General features: G+C 35.1%; 1 non-coding gene and 2 pseudogenes across 1 annotated transcript; 2 read left to right on the top strand and 1 right to left on the bottom strand.

The window, feature by feature from the left end:
- The first annotated feature begins 321 nt into the window (after positions 1–321).
- Positions 322–3,315, top strand: LOC110658342 (pentatricopeptide repeat-containing protein At3g22470, mitochondrial-like; annotated as a pseudogene).
- An 85-nt stretch (positions 3,316–3,400) lies between these two features.
- Positions 3,401–24,510, bottom strand: LOC110658341 (receptor-like protein EIX1; annotated as a pseudogene).
- Positions 17,786–17,892, top strand: LOC131171484 (small nucleolar RNA R71). Its single transcript, XR_009142144.1, has one exon. It is a non-coding gene; the product is annotated as a small nucleolar RNA R71 (small nucleolar RNA).

Here is a 24,510-nt window from a genome sequence, read left to right as displayed (position 1 = left end):
GTGTTATTTGAACTACTTTGTAGGTTGAGTAAGTTCTAGGTACAGGAAAAACTCTACCGAAATTTTGGCAAGATCTTAGAAATTATTTTTATTTTATGGTTTAAATCAATTATTTAATTTTGTTAGTTTTTTTTTATAGAAGTCAATGTGTATGTTTAGCTGGTCGGTGCCGGTCGTCTTCTCCTTCTAGCTGGACCAACTGCAGTCCAGTGATCAATCTGTGAGTCGATATTGATTTTACTTATAATTTTAATATTATTATGTATTCAAAGTATGTTCATGCATCACTTATAGATATATGTATATAGTCATTAGCTAGACATGCCTTGTATTACATTTGTATTTGATGACATTGCTGTGGTTGTTGCTTTATGGCAATCTGGAGCCACGTGTGTGAGTTGGTGTGCATGTGGTGTGTATATAGATATGGGTAGGATAGGTAGACGCAGCTGGAGCTTGACTCAATGGGACCCGATCCTTATTATGGATAAGTCAGGGTAGGCACAACTCGAGTTGTTCTCGTTGGCCCGCACATTTGGATATTAAAAGAAAGTTCGACTTTGAGTTGATTTCGCTAGTAGAGGTTGAAATACATGTGTGTGAGTATGAATTTGACACACGGGTATGTGAGTGCTCCAGATTGCCTTTGCTGTGATTATGACTTGACTTGTTTGAATTGTGTAAAGATGTTGCATTTCATTCTTAGGAATGCACTAGACTTAGATAGTTATAGAAATTGTATGTAAAATAAATATCTTACTTTATGAGTCAAACGTTCACTCCTGTTCACCATTTTTTTTAGGCTACAGGAAGGCTTTTCTTTGTGACTTACCTGCTTTCTTCCTCGCAGGTCTACTAGTCACTGTATTTATATTTATGTTATGTTATTGATTTAAACTCTAGAACTCCACATGTGCTAGAAATATTTTATTGATTTGGGGCTCTAAAAGATTATTAATTAATGTTTTAAACTTAATATTATGCATGTATGGCTGAATGGGATGGACATATATTTTGGATGAAGGAGCTGAGCTCCCATTTTATTAAACTGATTGATTGTGGGTTGTGAGGGTGAGCTAAACTCCATATATATATATATATATATATATATATATATATATATATATATATAAAAAATTTAAAAAAAAACCTACTATATTTAATTTTTAAGCCCAACTTTAAAGCCCATATTAATTTAATTTTTTTTTAATTAAAAATCAAAGTAGTCTATATAATAAAAAGATCATCAATTTTTTTTTTTTAATATATATATATAATATATATATATATATATATATAATATAAAATATGATACTTTTTATTATATAGTCGGACTATATCTTATTATTAAATCTAAAAAAATTTAAATATGGCTTAAAGTTAAAAAAAAAAGTTTTAGTTACTATAAGTTTTTTAAACCTATATATATTGTGATAACAGGTCGAGCGATCTAAAAAGCTCTTTGTTGGATAGTCCAGTTTATAACCGGACTCTGTCCGATTTAATTCTTAAAAATGGGCTTAGATATGGGCTTTAAAGTTGGGCTAAAAAATAGTTAGTCTTACTATAAGTTTTAGGAGCCTTATACTATCTAAGTCCTAGTGTCGATCCAGCCCATTGAATCAGATCGTAACAAAAGTATATAACGTGGAATATTTTCAAAGAATTTTACATACTTATTATTATTTAATGCTCTAAATTAACATGTAAATATTCAGTCATTTATAATTCAAAGACCTTATGATTAAATACTAAGAGTTGTTGAATAGCCAAATTCAAAAAAAAAAAATAAATAATTCTAGGAAAATTAAGTGTCATAGTTATAAATTATAACTCAAAGTAATCTTTTTATTTTTCACGATAATTATAAAATCATATAATTAATTCTTTATAATAAAAATTAGGATTAATAAAAAAAATTAATTCCTTATAATTTTTTTTAAATATATAACTCATTGATTTAGTCTCTTATAACTCATTGATTTGCGGGTTTTGTGAATTAGGATTATGGAAGGAAGCTACGAGAATTTTTAATCAAATGGTGGGACTAGGAATATTACAAGATGTGGTAACATTCACAATTTTGATCGATTGCCTAAGCAACAAGGGGAAGGTTGAAGAAGATTATGAGATTTATAAATTGATGATAAAGCATGGAAAGGAGCCTGATTTGTTCACTTACAATTCACTTTTGAACGGTTTATGTTTGCGTGGTCAGACGGATGATGCATTGAAGCCGTTTGAATTGATGGTAAATAGAGGCATTGAGGTTAATGATGTCAGCTATAATATGTTGATTAATGGCTATCGCAAGCGTCGAAAGGTTAATGATTTCAGCTATAATATGTTGACTACTGGCTATCGCAAGAGTCGAAAGATTGATGAAGCAATTCGGCTGTTTCAAGAAATGCACTGTGAAGGATTGAAACCAACTACATTGACTTATAACATGCTTATAGCAGCACTTTTCCAGGGAGGAAGAATTAGAACTGCGAAAGACGTTCAAGGAAATACAATCCTGTGGTCAATCTCCATCGCTCTCTACTTATAAAGTCCTATTATATGGGCTTTGCACAAATGGCTGTATTGAGGAAGCAATAGATCTGTTTCAGTCCCTCAAAAGTACGAAATATGAGCCTAGTATCGAGACTTATAGTATACTCATTGATGGAATGAATGTCTCGAACCTGAAGATTGGAAGCAGCACAGGAAAAATTTGATGAAATCCCAATAGTAGGTCTAGTTCATGATGCTGTGACATATAACATAATAATCAATGCCCTTTGCAAGGCTGACAAGCTCCCATAGGCTGACAAATTGCTTATACAATTGGAAGAAAGGGGTTGTGAACCAGATGCCATTTCGTATAATATCATCATACAGGGTTTGCTTTAAGCAAATTAGGTTCACAAAGCAATGGAATTTCTTAAAAGAGTGTGAGAGAGAGAGAGAGAGAGAGAGAGAGAGAGAGAGAGAGGGGTTTCTTTCCAAATGAAGCAGTCACTTCAATCTTAATAAATCTTGCCATGGTAGATAAGCAACTCCATAGAATGCTTCAGTCACTACCAAATGTTCAAACGAGGACATTACTTAGTAACTTGTCTCATGACATGGTTAACTTCAATTGTGTCCTAGAGGACTCGAAATGGGAATGCTTCAATTGTCTTGGCTTCCTCTGCAGTATTAGGGTTGATTGTTGAAAGTCCGGCGAGGATGATGAAAGATGAGAAATTTAGTGCTGAATTGTACCTTAGAGGACTCGAAATTCTTCGTTGTCGGCCCGTTTGCCACATAAAGAATGAGAACTATAGTTAATAAAATCTATATCTATCTATATAACAATAAATATAATAAAATTGATCTCAAATTAAATTTCATCAAAACGTGACAAGTAACGCTCCATTAATTTTTTTTATCCATTTTGCCCTGTTTACTTAGACAATTTTACAACACATAGTGATATGTAAATACTAAGAAGTATAAAGCATTTAATAAAAAATAATTATGACAATAGTTATAATTTAATTAACATTAGGAAACTAAGTGTCATAGTTACAAATTATATACCAAAACAACCTTTTTATTTTCTACGACAATTATAAAATCATGTAATTAATTCTTTATAATAAAAAATTATTACAATAGTTACAATTCAATTAATATTAAGAAAATTAAAAGTTATAGTTATAAACTATATAAACTAATATCACACGTCAAAAATCAAATTAGTCACACCTTAATATAAATAAAAGATACAACATTCAACCAATATTTTTCTCTCAAACTTACTAAATAATATTTTACTAATTAATACATTAGTAAAAGACGATGAACAATTGCAGGTATATTTCATATTATAAGAATCTATTTGCATACATTTATTGATATTTATTATTTATTCTTTATATTTATTTTCAATTTATATTTATTTTTTGTATTTATTTTCTTTATATTCATTTTCAAGCTATTCTTTTACTAGGAGAAGGGATATCTGATAACATGATATTAAAGGACTTAGGTATCAATAGCTATTTTTAGACATCAAGTGCAAATCCTAGATACCAATGAAGTTAGTGCCAGAGTTTATGAAGGATAATTTCGTTTGAGCTATCTTGCTGAGGGTAATGACTTCGAATCCTAACATATTAGGATCCACTGGTCATTGCATAAGTAGTTGCCAATTAGGAATAGTTTTCTATCCAATAAAGAATACAACCCCTTCAAGTATACATGCATAGACTTAGTATCTGCTAAGCTTATCACTCGTTTGGTAAAGTTAGGTTTTGAATGAGACACTCCCATACAATCCTCTTTCTAAAGAAAAAAGAAAAAGGTACCTACACAATCCTCTCTCTAATGAAAAAAGAAAAAGGTATTTTCTCTAAGCTTTTCCTCTATCTTTAAGCTGCCGACGTACTCATCCTAAAAGCTCAAGTCATCACTTCTTATTGTTTAGTTAACATAATAATGGTCTTTCATTTTCGTGAAAGAGAAAATAGTACAAAGAGCCAACTAAGGGATACATGAAACAAAAATCAAAGCCAACTAAGGGATTCATGAAACAAAAATCAAACTCAAGTTTCACATTATTGCATTCTGAATTTTCATTCTTGAAGAAGCAAAACATAAACAAAATGATGACAAGAAGTTAATATACTGTACCAATTGGCTAAAAGCTCGCTGTTTATACGAAATTTCGCCATCGGACTAACAAACTAATTTTTTCTCCGAAACAACGGCGGCAGCAGCAGTAGCAGGTTCTAATGTCAGAAAAACAGAGGGGAAGAGGAAAAAAGAAAAGGCAGAAAAAAAAATAGATTGATAGTTAGTGCATAAATCATAAATTTTTTGTCAATGTTTTAGTACTTTTGCTTTCTATTCCCAAAATAACTGAAATAACTTCTACTCTCTCCCTACTAGACGTAATATTAATTCCTAGTCAAATTCATACAGGAAAGAATCATAAGGAGTAAGGACATTACCTTGGCAACCATTTCAAAAGAAGCGATGAATCCTAGCTACGAAATTTCTGTTGCAATCTTCTCTTGTACACTGCTAGTCTTACATAAAACCAATCTCCCAATTTGTCCAAGAGTTGGAAAAAGGCATGTCTACAAGGACGCTTTAGCAGTAAGGTGCTCGATACTCCCCAGAAGCCTACAATGAATCCGAGACCCATGCGAGCATAAAACCATTTCCAGAATTCATCTTTATCTTCATGACTGTATCGGCCATCAAGTTTGGGTTGTGAAACTTGAATATCATCTCCCGGGCACTTTTGTTGAAGAGGCGTGTTTGAACTAAAACAAGAAAAAGAGTGAATTAAACTTGGACTTTTATTCAATTGGCTAAAAAAAAGCACACTCTGAATTACAGCAACTGAGCTCCTTAAATAGAGCTTCGGTTAATGGTCAAAAAGCATTAAACTAGGATAATAGTCCACTAAGTCCTACTATTACTCAACTAGCTAACATACACAAAGACTCTACAACTTTTATGCAACAAACTACTGCATATGCTAAATATTAGGACAACTAAAATAGTACACGTAAAAAAGAATAAACAATAACATCCAACAATCCCTCCCTTAGTCTGAAAGTTACACTTTCAGTTTAATATACTTGCTACAGGACACCTTCTTTCAAACTTGATTTTCCAAAGTGCAGACACCAAGTAATTTTCTGAACTTCATGAATGATACCAACTTGAGGGACTTAATAAATACATAAGCAACCTGATTTTCACTTCTATCAATTACCCCATCTTTTGTGAGATCCCTTAAGAAATGAAATTTCACATCAATATGTTTACTTCTCCTATGTAGAACAAGATTTTTGGAGAGCTTTTATTGCTGAACTGCTATCACAATAAATGGGAGTAGATCCTTTCTGCTGGAGATGAATTTCTTCAAGAACCTTACGCAACCAAATTGCTTGACAGGCACATGTTGTTGCTGCTACGAATTCAGCTTCTATAGATGATAAAGTCACGATTCATTGCTTCCTTGAAGATCATGAATGTAACGCCCCTACTCCAATCACTAGAGGAATTGTCCGCTTTGGCACACCCCATCCAGAGCCTCATGGTTTTGTCCCATAGGCGGAATGAAGAATTTCCCAGGAGGTCACCCATCCTAAGATTTCTCTCAAGCGAGCACGCTTAACCCTGGAGTTCTTCCAACTCTCCAGGCCATTCTACCAAAAGGCGGCTCTAGTGATTAGTTTTCCCCATTTTAATATATGATTCAGTTTATTCCTGCCTCCCATTTGGATAAGGGCACCAGCGAGCCTTACCCTCCCAGAGGACCATTCCGGCCGAGACCTTCTCTTTCCGCATGGGATGTTACAGGCCCACCAGCTTCCACCTGGTTCATCTCCGAACCACACATCTACTAGAGGGGGTCCGGCTCTGATACCACATTTCGGCATAAATTAGGATGTGTTGCCTCTTTAAATTTATTTTTATTTGAATTAGCACTAATAAATTCATAATAAAATTATGTAGGTGATCAGGGTCAACCATCTTCCTACACCCAACCTTTATAGTAATCTCTGGTGTACTGTGAGTAAAATATTAATTTTAATTATAATTTCAATATTATTATATGTTCAAGCATGTCCATGCATGACTTATAAATATATATTTACATAGTTAAATACTAAGCGCGTTTTATAATGCATTCTTAATTGATGAAGTGCCATGGTTATTGTTTATGGTAATTTGGAGCAGTGTGCATGCGTTAGTGTGCGTGTGGTGTGTGGTATTGGGTATGGATAGGACGGGTAGACGCGGCTTGAGAGACACTCGCAGTTTGAATATTATTGGGTGTGTGTGTGTGCTCCAAATTACCTTTTTACTATTATGATGCGACTTATATGGATATGTATGATAGTGTTGCATTTCACTGTTAAGACGCATTAGTTTTAGATAACTATAGAAATTATACTTAAAATTGGTATTTTACTCTCTTGAGTCGAATGCTCACTCCTGTTCACCTTTTTTTTTAGGCTATAGGAAGAGATATTTTTCAGAATAACCTGGTTCTTTTTTCGCAGGTTATCGATAATTACTTAATTGTATTATTATTCTCTAAATTTGTAATTTAGAACTCCGCATGTACTAGCAGTAGTATTGATCTTGTCAGGAACTGTATGAATTTAAGTTTTGTATTAATAAATGAAAATTTTTTATGATTTTTAAATAGTTTGTGAATGATGTAACAGGGTTGAGCTGGGCTCCCCTAATTTTAATTTCTGATAATTATTGGGTTAAGTTGGCCCAAAATAAAATTATAATAGTTAATTTAAATTATTTTATATGCATGTTGGGCCTAAATTGTGGGCTTGATCATGCGTTTGGGAATAGTAAGATTTACTACGGGCCTCGAGGGCTTTATGCCAACCTAGGTCCTAGTGTCGGTCCGACCCATAGGTTGTTCGTGACAATGAAATTGCTCCGGAGCCCATCATAAAAACATAACCGGACGTGCTCTTCCTATCATTCAAATCTCTAGCATAATCACTATCAGTAAAGCCAATCAAGTCTGACTTTTCTCTTTTCTTGTAGAACAAACCATAATTAGCAGTTCCTTGCAAGTAGCGAAAGATTCTTTTTGCAGCTAGAAGATGCATCTCCCTTGGACTTTCCATGCATCTGCTAATAAGACTTACTGCATGCATAATATAAGGTCTTGTGGCCGTTAAATACATCAAACTTCCCACTATTTGTTTGTAAAGAGTGTTGTCAACTCTTCTACCTCCAGGCTCTTTAATGAGCTTCAAACCAACCTCAGTGGGACTGCTAACAGAATTACAATTCTTCATTTGAAACCTGTCCAAAATCTCTTGAGCATACTTCTTTTGTGAAATAAAAATTCCACCAGCAGATTGAGCTACTTCAAGACCAAGGAAATAATGCATCATTCCAATATCAGTCATATTAAATTCTACCATCATGGACTTCTTAAAACTTTCAAACATGGAACTCTCATTGCCGATGTAAATTAAATCATCCACATATAAGCAGACAATGAGCATTTCTCCCTTATCATTAAACTTTGTAAAAAGTGTATGCTCATATGGACATTTCTTAAATCCCTCCGTAGAAAAATAGGGATCTATACGACTATACCAAGCTCTTGGAGCTTGTTTTAATCCATATAGTGCCTTTTTTAATTTATACACCTTATGTTCTTCTCCAATCTTAACATAACCAGGAGGTTGATAAATAAATACCTGTTCATCTAAGTCTCCATGTAAGAAAGCTGATTGGAAGTCCAATTGAAAAATGGGCCATGAGTTTTGAGCAGCCAAAGCAATCACCAATCCAACTGTATCAAGTCATACAACCGGGGCAAAACCTTCTTTATTGTCCACGCTAAACTCTTGCTTATAGCCTTTAGCTACTAAGCGTGCCTTGTACCTATCAACTTCACCATTCTCATTCAATTTTGTCTTGTATATCCACTTGATACCAATTGTCTTATGCCCTTTTGGAAGCTCAGTCAACACCCAAGTGTTGTTTCTTATAATTGCTGCAATTTCTTCATCCATTGCCTTCTGCCATTTTAAGTCTTTAACAGCCACTTCAAAAGTGGTAGGATCGCAGTTTGAAAACAGAGCAAAATGCATAAGTGGATCCTCAGATTGGTCAATTCCAGTTATCTCATAATCTGTCATCCATGTAGGTCTTTTTTTAACACGTTGAGGTCGCTCCTCTACTTGTGTAGGAGCTGGAATTGGTGGTTGAGCTGGAATTGATGGTTGTTTAGTCTCCTCTAGCTGCTGTTTTTCATCTTCAAAATCTACTGGAATATGGTGTTGAACTCCTTTTTCATTCCATGGCCAGGTTACTTCTTCATCGAAAAACACGTCACGACTAATAACAATTTTCTTGGTGTTAGGATTATGTAACTTATAAGCTTTTGAATGATTACTAACACCAAGAAAAATGCATTTTTCTCCCTTATCATCTAGCTTCTTCCTCTTCTCATCTGGAATATGGGCATAGGCAATACAACCAAAAATTCTGAAATGGCCAACATTTGGTTTTTGTCTGCTCCATGCTTCCTCCGGAGTCATATTTTGAACAACGAATGTAGGACTTCTATTCAATATATGAATGCTCCAAGTAACAGCTTCAGGCCAAAACCTTTTTGGGACATTGCTCCTTGTTAGAATGCTTCGCACCACGTTGAGGATTGTATGATTCTTGCATTCGCAAACGCCATTTTGTTGAGGTGTGTAAGCTGTTGTAAGTTGCCTCTTAACTCTATTATTCTCACAAAAATTTGTAAATTCTTGTGAATTGTACTCTCCCCCACAATCAGTGCGAAAAGCTTTTATTGGGCTACCAATTTCTTTCTTAACAAGCACTTTAAAACTTTTAAAGGCAACAAATGCTTCAGATTTTTCCTGAAAAAAAATACACCTATGTTTTTCGACTAAAGTCATAAATGAAGGTTATAAAATATCTTTTACCACCATTGGAACTTGGTCTTATTGGTCCACAGAGATCCGAATGAACCAATTCCAACACCTTCTTTGCTCTTCATGATTTGCCTTATGGAAATGGACTACAGTATTGTTTTCTAACAATACAATTTTCACAAATTTCTGAAGGAGCTGTAATTTGAGCAAGACCAATCACCATGTTCTTTTGATGTAGCATTCTCAGTCCACCAAAGTTCAAATGCCTATAACGAAAGTGCCACAGCCATGCCACATCCTTTAATTTTGCTGAAAAACATGCATATTGAATATTATGGAGATAGAGAGGAAACATTTTGCTTCTAGTCATCTTGACTTGAGCAATTAAGCCCAAGTTGGCATCTTGAATTCTGCAAACTCCATCTTTTATAGAAATTTCATAACCTTTCTCTTGCAGTTGACCAATGCTTAGAAGATTGGTCTTCAAATATGAAACAGAAAGGACATTTGAAATTGTATGAGAAAAATCTCCATTTGTTTGAATTATTACCTGCCCTTTTCCCATGACTGCAACTTTGGAATTGTTCCCAAACTTCACATTATCTCGGAAAGATTCATCAAGGGTGGAAAAAACTGACTTATCTCCACTCATATGATTGTTGTAACCAGTTGATACGGTGTGTCCGCAAGTGCACGGGTCACAATAGTATAGTTTTAAAAAAATGATATCGATCCTACAGGGAATTGTGCTTAAATTGGAAATAAAAGTATAAGCTAATTAGAATGACAAAAATTAAAGATGTAAAATGAAATTTGGAATTAAAATTGGTATTTGAGGAATTAAAACTGAATCAAACAATTAACTAAAATTAATTAAACTAGATTACCAAAAATTAATTTGAAATTTCTATTTATGAAATTTGAGAGGAATTAAATCTAAATTCAATAAAAAAATAAAGTGATTCTAGAGATTGGATTTTTCAATATTGTTTGCATGTGGTTTATCCCTAATTTAGCCAAATACATGAGAATTGCAATTTTGAGGGAAATCAATTCTTAAATTTTTGAAACCTTTTTCAAGCATTTCAAAGTTGGTTTTCATTAAATCAAACCCTGTTTTCACGGTATTTCAAACCTAACAAAAACCCATTTAAAGCTCTAATTGATTTTTGGAAAGTTCCCCTTAATCTTCTTAGCTTATCTCTAACATCAAGAAAATAAAGTTTATTGCAAGATTATCTATCCCTAATATTCACTTTTCAGTCCATCTATTAAGGATTAAAGCTTAACTTAATGAGGGCCCATTCATCAAGCAAGGCAACAAGCTCACAAGCAATAAATCAAAATGTAACAAATCCCATTTAAATGGCTAAATTAGTTCAAAACCACAATACAAATCAATATTTACAAACCCATCTCTAGAATCTCATTCAACTACTCACAAATCATTGTTTAAAGACAAACCCAAATGTATAAATGAAGAAATAATGGAAATGTAAGCTCAAGGGTAGAAAAACCCAGAAATATGCAGCAGAATCTGCTGCAGAAAAGTGCAGAAACGTGATCTGCAGCTGCTGGAAAAAAAAAATGCAGAAAGTGCTCCCTCCTTCTCTTTCTAATCTTGCCAAAAATGCCTCTCTTGCTCTCTATTCAAAGAAAATGATAAAATGAGGCTTTATATAGGCTAAGGGTCTGCCCTAGAATGGGTAAAAGGGGGAAGGTTCCAGAGAAAGTGAGGTAAAAAGTTGGAGTAACGGAAATGCCACGTCAATTATTTCCAGTAAAAATGACATAAGCCGAGTCAGTTGTGTCGTGGGTTGTGTCGCTCTCGGCCTGAATATCTGACGATCGACACAACCTGCGATATAAGCTAACTCGGTTGTGCTGCAGGTTGTGTCGCTCTCGGCCATTTTTTTCTCAACTTCAAAATTTTTGCAATTCGACTTTAATCTCCTCCAAATGGCTACTCTGATCAAAATACATCAAATTTCTCCAAATTTAACCTACAAAACAAATGAATTCCAAAAATTAAACTAAGAAAAGTGAAAATTGCAAAATTGACTAAATATATACTAATATCTATAATAATAGCTATGAACAAGGATAAATTATGTGCAAAAATTATACCTAAATGATGATCTAAAATGCATGCATCAAATTCCCCCATACTCAAACTCTTGCTTGTCCCCAAGCAAAATTTCATTAAAACTCATTTGGAAGGGAATAGAATCAGTCTTTGAAAACACAAAAATCACTAATCCAAACCACCAACTTACCTCTAGCCACCAACATTCCAAGTTCCTACCAGCAAAAGTACAAAGAATGAAGCAAGCACTCTCAACAATTACAGAATAGCTAAGAATTAACCAATCAACCCAAGCAATAAATACCAACCAGCTACAAGAGTCAATTGTGCCAAAACAAACCTAAATGAAATAGATAGCCAATGTGTCTCAAATAGATGGTGAGTAATGTATGGAAGATTATATTGCCAAACCCATATGCAAGCATAAAAGATCTAACTCTACTAATGTAACAAGCATTTTTCAAAGAATCATTAGGTCTTTTTAAGGGTTGTAATGGGGTCAAATAGGGTAAGATTGTGGTTAACAAAGAAAGGGAATAAGGTAAACAAAATATGAGAATAATATTAATCATGAAACTCAAAGTGCATCCATTTTTTTTTTTTTATCAAAAGGAAAGAAATTCACAATGAATCTCAAGTGCTATCACAATGATTATACAAAAGGGACTACTTTTTATGCTTATTTTATTTTATTTTATTTTGATTTTGTATGTGTCCCTATTTCATGTCACACCCAAAATTACCTTTGGGATATTTTGGTGACCTTTTCAACTTTTGACAATTACTTTAGCACTTTTCAAGATGTTTCAATCCTCCATGTTTTTTTTTTAATTTTTTTTTATTTTTTTATGCACTTAATTGCTAGAATATTATTCTCATAAATAGGTGGTAGTGTTTAGGTTTAATGGCTAGGTAAATGATTTGGGTTCCAAAGAAATTAGGGAATTAAGGTTCAAGGGGGTTTGCAAGGGTTAAAATGAAATTAAGGTAGGTTAAGGCTAAATGTGAGGTTTAAAATATGAAGGAATGCCTAAATCATCTTCTTATCAAATGCAAGTTAAAAATTTCGCTTTGAAAGATCTAAGATGCTTGTTCTAGGAATGGTGAGACAACAATGACCATTTTCTTCCTTAAAGGCTTATCCAGACACTCAAAACTCAAAATAACTAATCAGAATCTGCATACCTAGATGAATGTCTTAATTTTCAGCTATTAAGTAAGAGAAAGAATAATGCTTAAGACTTTGTACCCAGCTGAAACTTTCATTCCACTAACCATCTAAAGGCAAGTTGGATTGCTTGAATAAGTGGCTTATGGAATCCAAAGACTGGTTTAAAAATTCAAAAATTTTAAATGAATGAATAAAATGCATGAGTGTATAAATGTATAGTCAACCTATATGCAACTAAGTATGCATAACTAAGTGTATGAAGCTGTATGCAAGTGTATGTTTGTGAATATGTACAAGTATGAAGTAATGTCACTATATGCAAATGAAAAAAGAAAAAATAATTTTTGCAAAAAATTTACCCTCTCCCCCATACTCAGAATGAACATTGTCCTCAATGTTAAAAGAGTGCAAGAAATGGGATAATTTGGCTATATGTGCAGAAAATGGGTAGCTCATATGTGCATAAAGAATTATTACCCTGTTGCATAAGCGATAGCACAACTTGTGTTGAAAGTGACACAAGCTGAGATGAGAATTGTTACCTCATTGAAGTGCAGCCAATTTAATTAAGTAAAATTTGGACAGCTGCTGCACTCATTGCAAAAGAAACAGTGCAATGGAAGCCATTAAATCAATTAAACTCAAAAAGTTGGAATAAAGAGGTTAAGCTCAAAAATATAGCCATCAAGTGTAAATCCGAAGTAGCAAATCAAAGCAAGTGAGCAATGTACTAAAGATATAAAAGAAAAATGTATTTTATGAGGAACTAAAAAAAAACTGAATAAGTAAATGGTTCAAGTAAAAGAAAAACAACACAAACAAAATATTAACTAAATAAGTTCAAAATACTAATTAATTAAGCAACGAAATTAAAGACATGAATTTTTTTTTTTTTTATGCTCATTTGCTTGCAATGCATTGTATCCCATCTGCACAAGGAAATTAGAACAATGTTAAACTCTGAATAAGGAGTATAGAAAAGCTTAAAACAAATATATGAAAGAAATAAAGAATCAATGAAAAATTATGAGTTATGCACAAAAATGCTAAGTTTAGGTCTTTAGCTTGACCATACTCACTCAAGATGTTATGGAGAATGAGAAAGATAGCAAGTTGCTATCTTCTCAATTGGCTCACCAACTGAATAGTGCCTCAACCTTTGTCCATTTACCTTGAAATTACCAGATTTTTCACCAAAAATTTCCACAGCACCATGAGGTAAAACTTTCACAATTTTGAATGGACCTGACCACCTTGATTTTAATTTTCCTGGAAAAAATTTTAACCTTGAATTGAATAAGAGAACCAAATCTCCTTCTTTAAAGTCCTTTTTCTTGATATGCTTATCATGCCATTTTTTAGTTCTTTCTTTATAGATCCTAGCATTTTCATAAGCATCAAGTCTCAATTCTTCTAATTCATCAAGTTGCAAAAGTCTTTTATGTCCAGCAGCTTGTAAATCAAAATTGATTGCTCTAATGGCCCAATAAGCTTTGTGTTCTAACTCTACGGGCAAATGGCATGATTTCCCAAAAACTAACCTATAAGGTGTAGTTCCTATGGGGGTTTTAAATGCTGTTCTATATGCCCAAAGAGTGTCATCTAATTTAAGGGACCAATCTTTTATGGACTTATTGACAGTTTTCTCCAAGATTTGCTTGATTTCTCTATTTGTGATTTCTACTTGGCCATTTGTTTGAGGGTGATATGGTGTGGCAATCCTATGCTTTACCCCATATTTTCTCATCAATTTTTCAAATTGGTGGTTGCAAAAATGGCTACCACCATCACTAATTATGGCACGTGGGGCACCAAACCTGGTCAAAACAAATTTTTTCAAAAATTTCACCACAACTTTTGCATCATTGGTAGGTGTAGCAATAGCTTCTACCCATTTAGATACATAGTCCACCCCTACCAAGATATATTTATTCCCACAAGAAGATGGAAATGGCCCCATGAAATCAATTCCCCACACATCAAATAATTCAACTTCTAATATGGACTGTTGGGGCATCTCATCCCTCTTGGAAATGTTGCCTACCCTTTGGCACCTATCACATTTGCTTACAAAATTTCTCACATGTTTAAACATATTAGGCCAATAGAAACCTGATGTCAAGACCTTTTCAACAGTTTTGGAGACACTAAAATGACCACCATATTCAGAGGAATGACAATGGTAAATAACATCATGTATTTCTTCCTCTGGTATACATCTTCTAATTATTCCATCATTGCATCTCCTAAACAAAAGAGGTTCTTCTCAAGAATAAAATTTAACATCATGCAAGAATCTTTTCTTTTGCTGCCAAGATAAATAAGGTGGCAAGACACCACAAGACAAGAAGTTCACAATATCAGCAAACCATGGAAGTGCAAAATTCAACACATACAACTGCTCATTCATGAAAAACTCATCAATTGGCACAATTTCATCATCTTTATTTTCAGTTTTTATCCTAGAAAGGTGATCAGCCACCACATTCTCAACACCCTTTTTATCTCTTATTTCCAAATCAAATTCTTGAAGTAATAAAATCCATCTAATCAACCTAGATTTAGCTTCTTTCTTGCTCATTAAGTACCTTATTGCTGCATGATCAGTGAAAACTATTACCTTTGAGTTGACCAAATAAGAACGAAATTTATTGAGTGCAAATACTACCGCAAGGAACTCCTTTTCAGTTGTGGCATAATTAACTTGAGCTTCATCAAGGGTTCGGCTTGCATAGTAAATGGCATAAGGTTTTCTATCTTTTATTGGCCAAGGATACCCAACAAAGAAACTCGCTTGCATCACACATGATTTCGAATGGCAAAGTCCAATCCGGGGGTTGCATGATAAGAGCTGTTGTTAATGCCGTCTTTAACCTGCAAAAAGCAACCATACAATCTTGATTAAAATCAAATTTAACATCATGATTCAAAAGATTTGTTAAGGGTTTAGCAAGTTTAGAAAAATCCTGAATAAATCGCCGGTAAAACCCGGCATGTCCAAGGAAACTCCGCACTCCTTTGACAGTGGTTGGAGGGGGCATTTTTTCAATAATTTCTATTTTAGCTCTATCAACTTCAATTCCCCTATTTGAGATTAAATGCCCTAAAACGATTCCCTCTTGGACCATAAAGTGGCATTTCTCCCAATTCAACACCAAATCATTATCAGCACACCTCTTTGGGGCATCCTCTACCTTTAATGATGGTGGTTTGATCTCCAAAGTTTGCACTTCTTCAAGCTGAAAATTTGTGGCTTCAGGATGTGGTGGAGAACTCTCCAAGTGTTGTGCAAAAGCAGCTATGTGGTGATTATCATCATCAATGCTCCAACCATGGACTAAGCAATTTTCAAGTGGGTCTTGTGGATAGCTTTTTCTGAAATGCTCTTGAACCATCTCATCAATAATGTCTACCCGCAAACAAGACTCAACTTCTTCATGTTTCCTTTTCATGGCTGGATTGATGTTGAATATCATTTGATCATCTCCCATTCTAAGTGTCAATTTCTCACCCTTTACATCAATTAATGCACTAGCTGTTGCCAAAAAGGGTCTTCCCAATAAGATAGGAACTTTTGTGTCTTCTTTCATATCTAGAATGACAAAGTCCACTGGAATGTAGAATTTCCCAACCTTGATAGGCACATTTTCTAGAATGCCTTCTGGATACTTAATTGAACGGTCAGCCAATGAAAGATACATATTTGTGGGCTTCAACTCTCCCATATTCAACTTCTCATATATTGAAAGAGGCATTAGGCTGACACTAGCTCCAAGGTCACATAAGGCATTTGCCACACAATTATCACCAATATGACAAGGAATGGAAAACACACCCGGATCTTTGAGTTTGGGAGGTAACTTCTTCTGAATTATAGCACTGCATTGTTCTCCCAAGTTGATGGTGTCATAATCTTCTAGCCTTCTCTTGTTGGAAAGAATCTCCTTCAAAAACTTGGCATAACTTGGCATTTGGGATAGTGCCTCAGTGAATGGCACATTGATATACAACTTCTTTAGCACTTCAAGGAATTTGCCAAATTATTTGTCTAGCTTATGCTTGATGAATATTTGAGGGTAGGAAGGGTGGGCTTGTAAGGTTCAAAGGGATGTATGTTTTTTCTCCCTCATCTTGCTCACTTTTGCTTTCTTCTTCTTTTTCATTTTTCTTGCTCTCAACTGAATTTTCTTCTTTTGTGCTCTCTTTTTCTTCTCTCTTGTTTTCACTCTCTTGACCAACTTTTTTACCACTTCTCAAGGTTACAACCTTACATTGTTCATGAGGATTTTGTGGTTGGCTAGGTAGTTTCCCATAGGAATTGCTTCCCGATGAGCTTGCTTGTTAAGCCAATTGAGTCTCCAACATGCGGTTGTGGACTTGTAATTGATCCATGGTTTGTCTCATGTGTTGCATTTCTTCCTCCAATTTGCTATTCATCTTGCTTTGTTCAGCAAAAAATTTCTCCATCATGCTTTCCATGGTTGGCTTCGGTTCATGGGGTGGAAGGGATTGTTGTGCTCTTGCTTGATATCCAGGTTGTGGCTGCCTTGTGGGCTGAAATTGAGGCTGAAATTGAGGCCTATTTTGCTGCATAAACTGCTGGTTATGAGGATAATTTGAGCTTTGACCTTGTTGAGCAAAAGTTGCTTGTGGTCTCCATGTTGAGTTGTTCACATTAGAATAAGCATTTCCCATAGGTTTCTGTTGATGACCTCCTGCATAAGCAGCTTGTTCAAATAATCATCACCATAAGAAGAGTAATCAACTCCACAACTTTGAGTTCCATCTGTGAAGGCAACTTGTTGCATAGTTGTAGGAGTTGAGGTTGTTGCCTTTGTGCAAAAATCACTAAGAAGCTGAGTCAACTGATCAAATCTTGCATTCATGTAGCTAACTGAGTCAAGTTCATAAATCCCAGCCTTCTTTGGCTCAAGTGCTCTAGGATTTCCCCACAAATGGGTATTATGAGCAATCTTCTCTAATAGATCATAGCATTCTTCACTTGTCATTCTCATGAAATCTCCTCCTACTTGTGAATCAATTGTGTTTCTTATGGTCGAGTAACTCGTGTAGAAATTTTGAACAATCATCCATTTCGGTATTTCATGATGAGGACATTGCCTTTCAAGCTCCTTAAATCTCATCCAAGATTCATACAAAGTTTCATCATCTCTTGGTTTAAAAGCTACCATCAAATTCCTCAAATTTGTAGTTTTCCCGGGTGGGAAAAATTGAGATAGAAAAGCTTGAGATAGCTGCTCCCAAGTAGCTATAATAGCTTGTGGGAGTGAGTCATACCACTCCAATGTCAATCTCAAGAGAGAATGGAAATAAGGTGAGCCGAATAACTTCATCTGAAACTCCAGGCTGCCTTTGTGTGCCACATATCATCAAAAATTTCTTCAAATGAGAATGAGGATTTTCAAGTGGACTACCTCCAAATTGTGAATTCTGAACCATTTGAATAAGACCAGTCTTTAACTCAAATTGATTAGCTCCAATGATAGGTCTGTTATCTCTCACATCAGCACATCTAGGAAAAGCATAATCTAACATGGATCTTCTTTGAGGATCATTTTGATTAACAACAGCATTTTGCCCGTTTTGCTCATTTCCTCCATTGTTTCCACCAATAGCTCTATTTTGATTCTCCATATTTTCTATTGTCTCCTCTTGCTCAAATCTTTGTTGTTCTTCTTTTTCTGCTTCTTTTCTTCTCTTGTATTCCTTTTTATTGGCTCTACAGAATTTTTCAATTTCAGGATTGAACAACAATTCAGTATCACTTGTGCTTTTCGATCGTCTCATAAACAAGAAAAGTACCTGAAAAACACAAGGAACAATAGTGAAAATAAAAGAAAATAAAAATTCTAATTAGCTTAAAACAATTAAAATCCAACTTAAAACAAACAATTCCCCGGCAACGGCGCCAAAAACTTGATACGGTGTGTCCGCAAGTGCACGGGTCACAGTAGTATAGTTTTAAAAAATGATATCGATCCCACAGGGAATTGTGCTTAAATTGGAAATAAAAGTATAAGCTAATTAGAATGACAAAAATTAAAGATGTAAAATGAAATTTGGAATTAAAATTGGTATTTGAGGAATTAAAACTAAATCAAACAATTAACTAAAATTAATTAAACTAGATTACCAAAAATTAATTTGAAATTTCTATTTATGAAATTTGAGAGGAATTAAATCTAAATTCAATAAAAAATAAAGTGATTCTAGAGATTGGATTTTTCAATATTGTTTGCATGTGGTTTATCCCTAATTTAGCCAAACACATGAGAATTGCAATTTTGAGGGAAATCAATTCTTAAATTTTTGAAACCTTTTTCAAGCATTTCAAAGTTGGTTTTCATTAAATCAAACCCTGTTTTCACGGTATTTCAAACCTAATAAAAACCCATTTAAAGCTCTAATTGATTTTTGGAAAGTTCCCCTTAATCTTCTTAGCTTATCTCTAACACCAAGAAAATAAAGTTTATTGCAAGATTATCTATCCCTAATATTCACTTTTCAGTCCATCTATTAAGGATTAAAGCTTAACTTAATGAGGGCCCATTCATCAAGCAAGGCAACAAGCTCACAAGCAATAAATCAAAATGTAACAAATCCCATTTAAATGGCTAAATCAGTTCAAAACCACAATACAAATCAATATTTACAAACCCATCTCTAGAATCTCATTCAACTACTCACAAATCATTGTTTAAAGACAAACCCAAATGTATAAATGAAGAAATAATGGAAATGTAAGCTCAAGGGTAGAAAAACCCAGAAATATGCAGCAGAATCTGCTGTAGAAAAGTGCAGAAACGTGATCTGCAGCTGCTGGAAAAAAAAAATGCAGAAAGTGCTCCCTCCTTCTCTTTCTAATCTTGCCAAAAATGCCTCTCTTGCTCTCTATTCAAAGAAAATGATAAAATGAGGCTTTATATAGGCTAAGGGTCTGCCCTAGAATGGGTAAAAGGGGGAAGGTTCCAGAGAAAGTGAGGTAAAAAGCTGGAGTAACGGAAATGCCACGTCAATTATTTCCAGTAAAAATGACATAAGCCGAGTCAGTTGTGTCGTGGGTTGTGTCGCTTTCGGCCTGAATATCTGACGATCGACACAACCTGCGACATAAGCTAACTCGGTTGTGCTGCAGGTTGTGTCGCTCTAGGCCATTTTTTTCTCAACTTCAAAATTTTTGCAATTCGACTTTAATCTCCTCCAAATGGCTACTCTGATCAAAATACATCAAATTTCTCCAAATTTAACCTACAAAACAAATGAATTCCAAAAATTAAACTAAGAAAAGTGAAAATTGCAAAATTGACTAAATATATACTAATATCTATAATAATAGCTATGAACAAGGGTAAATTATGTGCAAAAATTACACCTAAATGATGATCTAAAATGCATGCATCACCAGTGTCTAGATACCATAGGTTATTGTTAGTTTCCTCCTTCATGTGATAAACCATCAATAAAGATATTTCGTCTTCCTCTTTTTCTACAAAGTTAGATTCCTCTCCATGCACTTTAAACAAATCTATTCAGCATTCTGATTTATAATGACAATACCTATGGCATCTATAACATTCAATTTTGGACTTGTCTGATGACTTTGAGTTGTAGCCACCTCGTCTTCTTCCTCTTCCTTGGAATTGATTTTCTTGGTACTGACCTTGTTGTTGATTTCCATAATTGTTATTATCTCTACCTCTGCCTCTGCCGCTACCTCGTCCTCCAGTTCGATTATCTGAAGTTAAATGATTTTTTGTTGAGGCCTTCAATGCTAGCTCCTCCTTTTCTTGCTGATTAATTTTTTGTTCATGGATTAACGAAGAGCTCTGTAATTCATCAATTGAAAGCATATCAATATCATGAGATTTTTCTATAAAAGAAACCATGAAATTAAATTTTGGTGTCATAGTTCGAAGAATCTTTTCAACAATTTTAACTTCCTCCAACTTGTCACCGTGGATCTGCGTCTTGTTGACTACTGCCATCACTCGTGAAAAATACTCTGTGACTGACTCTCCAGATTTCATTCGAAGAGTTTCGAACTCCGAACTAAGTGCTTGAAGCTACTGCCTCTTTGCCCTTGTTGATCCTTGATATTTCTTCTTCATGGAGTCCCAAATCTGCTTAGAGGTATCCTTGGAAAGAATAGTTTCCAAGATTGAGTGATCAATTGCTTGAAATAGATAATTCTTTGCCTTGAGGTCCTTGAGCCGTTGCCCTTTTAGTTCAATTCTTTGTGCAACAGTTATTGCCATGCCAGCTACTGGTTCAGTAATTCCTTCAGAGACGACTTGCCAGTACTCCTTGGATGTGAGGAAATTCTCCATTAGCATGCTCCAATGGTCATAGTGACCATCAAAGCGAGGAATTGCTGGTTGAACAAAAGTCTAGGTTGCCATTATTTTGCTGCTGCAAAAAAAATAAAGGTACTGCTACACCACTCTTATCTCACGTCTCTCTTTTTCTTTGTGTTTCAATTCACTCTTCTAACTAGGCTCTGATACCACTGTTTGAACTAAAATAAGAAAAAGAGTGAATTAACTTGGAATTTTATTCAATTGACTAAAAAAACACACACTCTGAATTACAGTAATTGAGCTCCTTAAATAGAGCTTCTACTAACGGTAAAAAAGGATTAAAATAGGATAATAGTCCACTAAGCCCTACTATTACTCAACTAGCTAACATACCCAAAGACTTTGCAACTTTTATGCAACAAACTACTGCATATCCTAAAGACTAGGACAACTAAAAATAGGACACGTGAAAAAAGAATAAACAATAACATCCAACAAGGCAACCCACAAAGTGCAAGATTATTAGAAAATGAAGAAGCGTTGAATCCCTGAAGCTGAGGACTTGATGGAATCCTCCCAGACAAATTATTATACGACAAGTTCATGATGCTAAGAAAATTTAAATCGGCCATGCTAGCAGGAAGTCTGCCTGATAATTGATTATGAGACAAATCAAGTGGTTCCATTGTCTTCAAATAACCAATCTCTTCAGGGATTGCACCAATCAACTTGTTATTCGACAAGTTCAATTGATTAATCTGGGAGAGGCTTGATATTTCCCTTGGAATTTCTCCTCCTATTTTATTGCTTGATAGGTCAATTATCCTAAATAGCCCAAGATTTTTATCCAACACGTGATTCTGTCCCTTCCAAAGAACCAATGCTCTATCAATATATTGAAGGATCATTAGATTACCTTTCATATCATTTGCAAAATGATCGACTGTTTTAGTTGAATTCCTGTCAGCCATTGCCGTTAAATTCTTGAGGCTGTATGGTATGGTTCCATTGATGTTATTTACAGAGAGGTCCAAGATTTGAACGTGTTTTAATTGGCACAGTTGCAGGGGGATGCTTCCATGAAACTGATTGGATTGCAAGCAAAGAATTTGCAAAGAGGTTAAACTTTCCCCGATCCAAGTGGGTACATTTCCGGACAATTTGTTACCCCTTAGGTCAACGAATCTCAAACTAGTGCAATTCTTTAAAGACAAAGCTAATGGTCCCGATAAGGCATTGTTTCCTAAATCTAGGGTTTCAAGTTTTGAAAGTGATCCAATGGAAGGTGAAATTTTCCCAAACAAACTGTTATTAGCCAAATTCAAAAACACGGGATCTTTCATGGAAAAAAAAAATATCAGGAATTGCTCCAGAAAAGAGGTTTCTTGAGAAGTCAAGATTGATGGACAGCGAAGGCATTGCTTTAAGTTTAGAAGACATAAAACTTGGAGTAGATAGAAGCAAAGGCAATGGACCATGGAAACGATTAGAACTTACATCAATTTCACGAAGGCCAAAAACAGAAGGGTAGAATGAAATATGAGGCACGGTCCCACTCAAATTGTTATGAGAAATATTTAAATAGGAGGGAGCAAAAGACAAGTCCCAGAACCACTTGGGAATGGAATCAGAAATTCCAGAGTCAGAGATATCCAGCGAAGATTAATTTTTCTGGCTCCGGAGCCATTTAGGAAAATGAGGTCCCAAATTGCAGGATTGAAGAATTATTTCTTCTAGACGAAATGGAGGAACCCAGTCGAGACTCACATTCCAAATGAGGGAGTTACCAGATAAATCCAACTCCTTCAAGTTGGACAGATTTGAAAAATGGTCTTCGGATATGATTCCTTTCGATGAATTCCAACCAAGCAACAAACATTCAAGCTTGGATAGACGTCCGATGCTTTTGTCTACGGTCCCACTCAGGCGATTGTTTTGAAGAATCAATGTCTTTAAAGATGAAAATCTTGTAAGATTAGGCAATGAACCTGTTATTTGATTTGCACCCACGATTAAGTGCGTCAGTGCTGATTTCTCCGTGTAACCAGATAGATTTGAATCAGGTCAGGAAGTGGTAAGCTGAGATTGTTGTCATCTAGCCGTAAGCAACGCAATCGAGACATGTTTCCAAAGGATTTTGGAATAGGGCCCACAATTTCAGTATTAGAAAGATCAAGCCATCGAAGAGAAATCATGCTCCCAATTTCAGCTAGAGTTGAACCTTGTAAAAGGTTGAAAGAGAGGGCCAATTCTACAATATTTCGACTGATGTTAGACAACCATGGGTCTGTTGAAGGAATCACCAGTTTATTACCAGAGAGATCGAGGGTAGTAAGTGATGAAGAAGAATTGATTGGGGAAAGAGTCAGGGGAATCACATCCTCATAAAAGCATAAGGACAGGCACAAGGTTTCTAGATGAGGGAGCTTGTTAACTATTTGCAACCAATCACCGGGCCTAACAAGGGGATTGCCACCCAGATCAAGGTAACTTAAAGAAGAAAGACCAAAAGCCAGTCAATGTTTGCTAAATCACGAAAATGATTCTCTCCCAGATCAAGATACTGCTAGCTGGAGAGGTTGGGAAGCAGGGAAGAGATGGTTCCAGAAAAGTTAGCGCAATGGAGATTCAAGTATCGCAACTTGGAGAGGGAAGAATAATTACCAGCAGGGAAACGAGTGCCACCAAAATCATTCAAACTTAAATCCAAGTAAGTAAGATGTCTCAGTTCAAGCAAGGAATGGCTTATCTCACCTCCCAGTGGCCCGTAAATATAACGTGACTCGTTCTGAAATGCGTAAAATTCTCTGCAGCTTGCGGTAAGTGACAACCAGCGTAAAAATTTCGTCACACCCTAAGATAAGAGTTGCAGAGATGAGAATGTTAAGGTGGATGAGTGGCCATACTAGACTAGATAAAGTCCGTAATGAAAGTATTAGAGAAAATGTAGGAGTGGTGCCAATTGAAGATAAGTTGAGAGAAGGGAGATTGAGGTGGTTTGGTCATGTGAAGCGTAGACATACGGAGGCTCTAGTTAGACAAGTAGAGCACATTAGGTTAAAGGATAGAAAGAAAAAAAGGGGTAGACCTAAATTGACTTAGAGGAGAGTAGTACAACATGACTTAGAAGCATTACACATTTCTGAGGATTTAACCCAAAATCATTCAGAGTGGAAAAAGCGAATCCATATAGCCGACTCCAAATTTTTGGGATAAAGGCTTAATTGAGTTGAGTTGAGTATGATGAATCTCCTTAACGTGACCCGTTCTGTTACTGCAAACGATGCCTCTCCATTTGCAGCAATCTATTTTGTCTTCTCCTGTGCCCCTAGAAGAAAGAAAATCATAGTCATCAATCAGGTCATGTTTGATCCTAAGGAGTGCCAGTCTCTCCCTTTCTATGCAACCATGGTTGAAGTGAAGGGATGGTTTAATGTGCACTAAAAACAGGAGCGCAGTAACAAGCACGTAAACATGTTGAAGGGATCTCTTGCTCATTATCATCAT

This window comes from Hevea brasiliensis, chromosome 12 (genome assembly GCF_030052815.1).
Source record: "Hevea brasiliensis isolate MT/VB/25A 57/8 chromosome 12, ASM3005281v1, whole genome shotgun sequence".
In the NCBI taxonomy this organism is placed as follows: Eukaryota; Viridiplantae; Streptophyta; class Magnoliopsida; order Malpighiales; family Euphorbiaceae; genus Hevea; species Hevea brasiliensis.
This window is presented reverse-complemented; position numbering and strand designations above follow the sequence as displayed.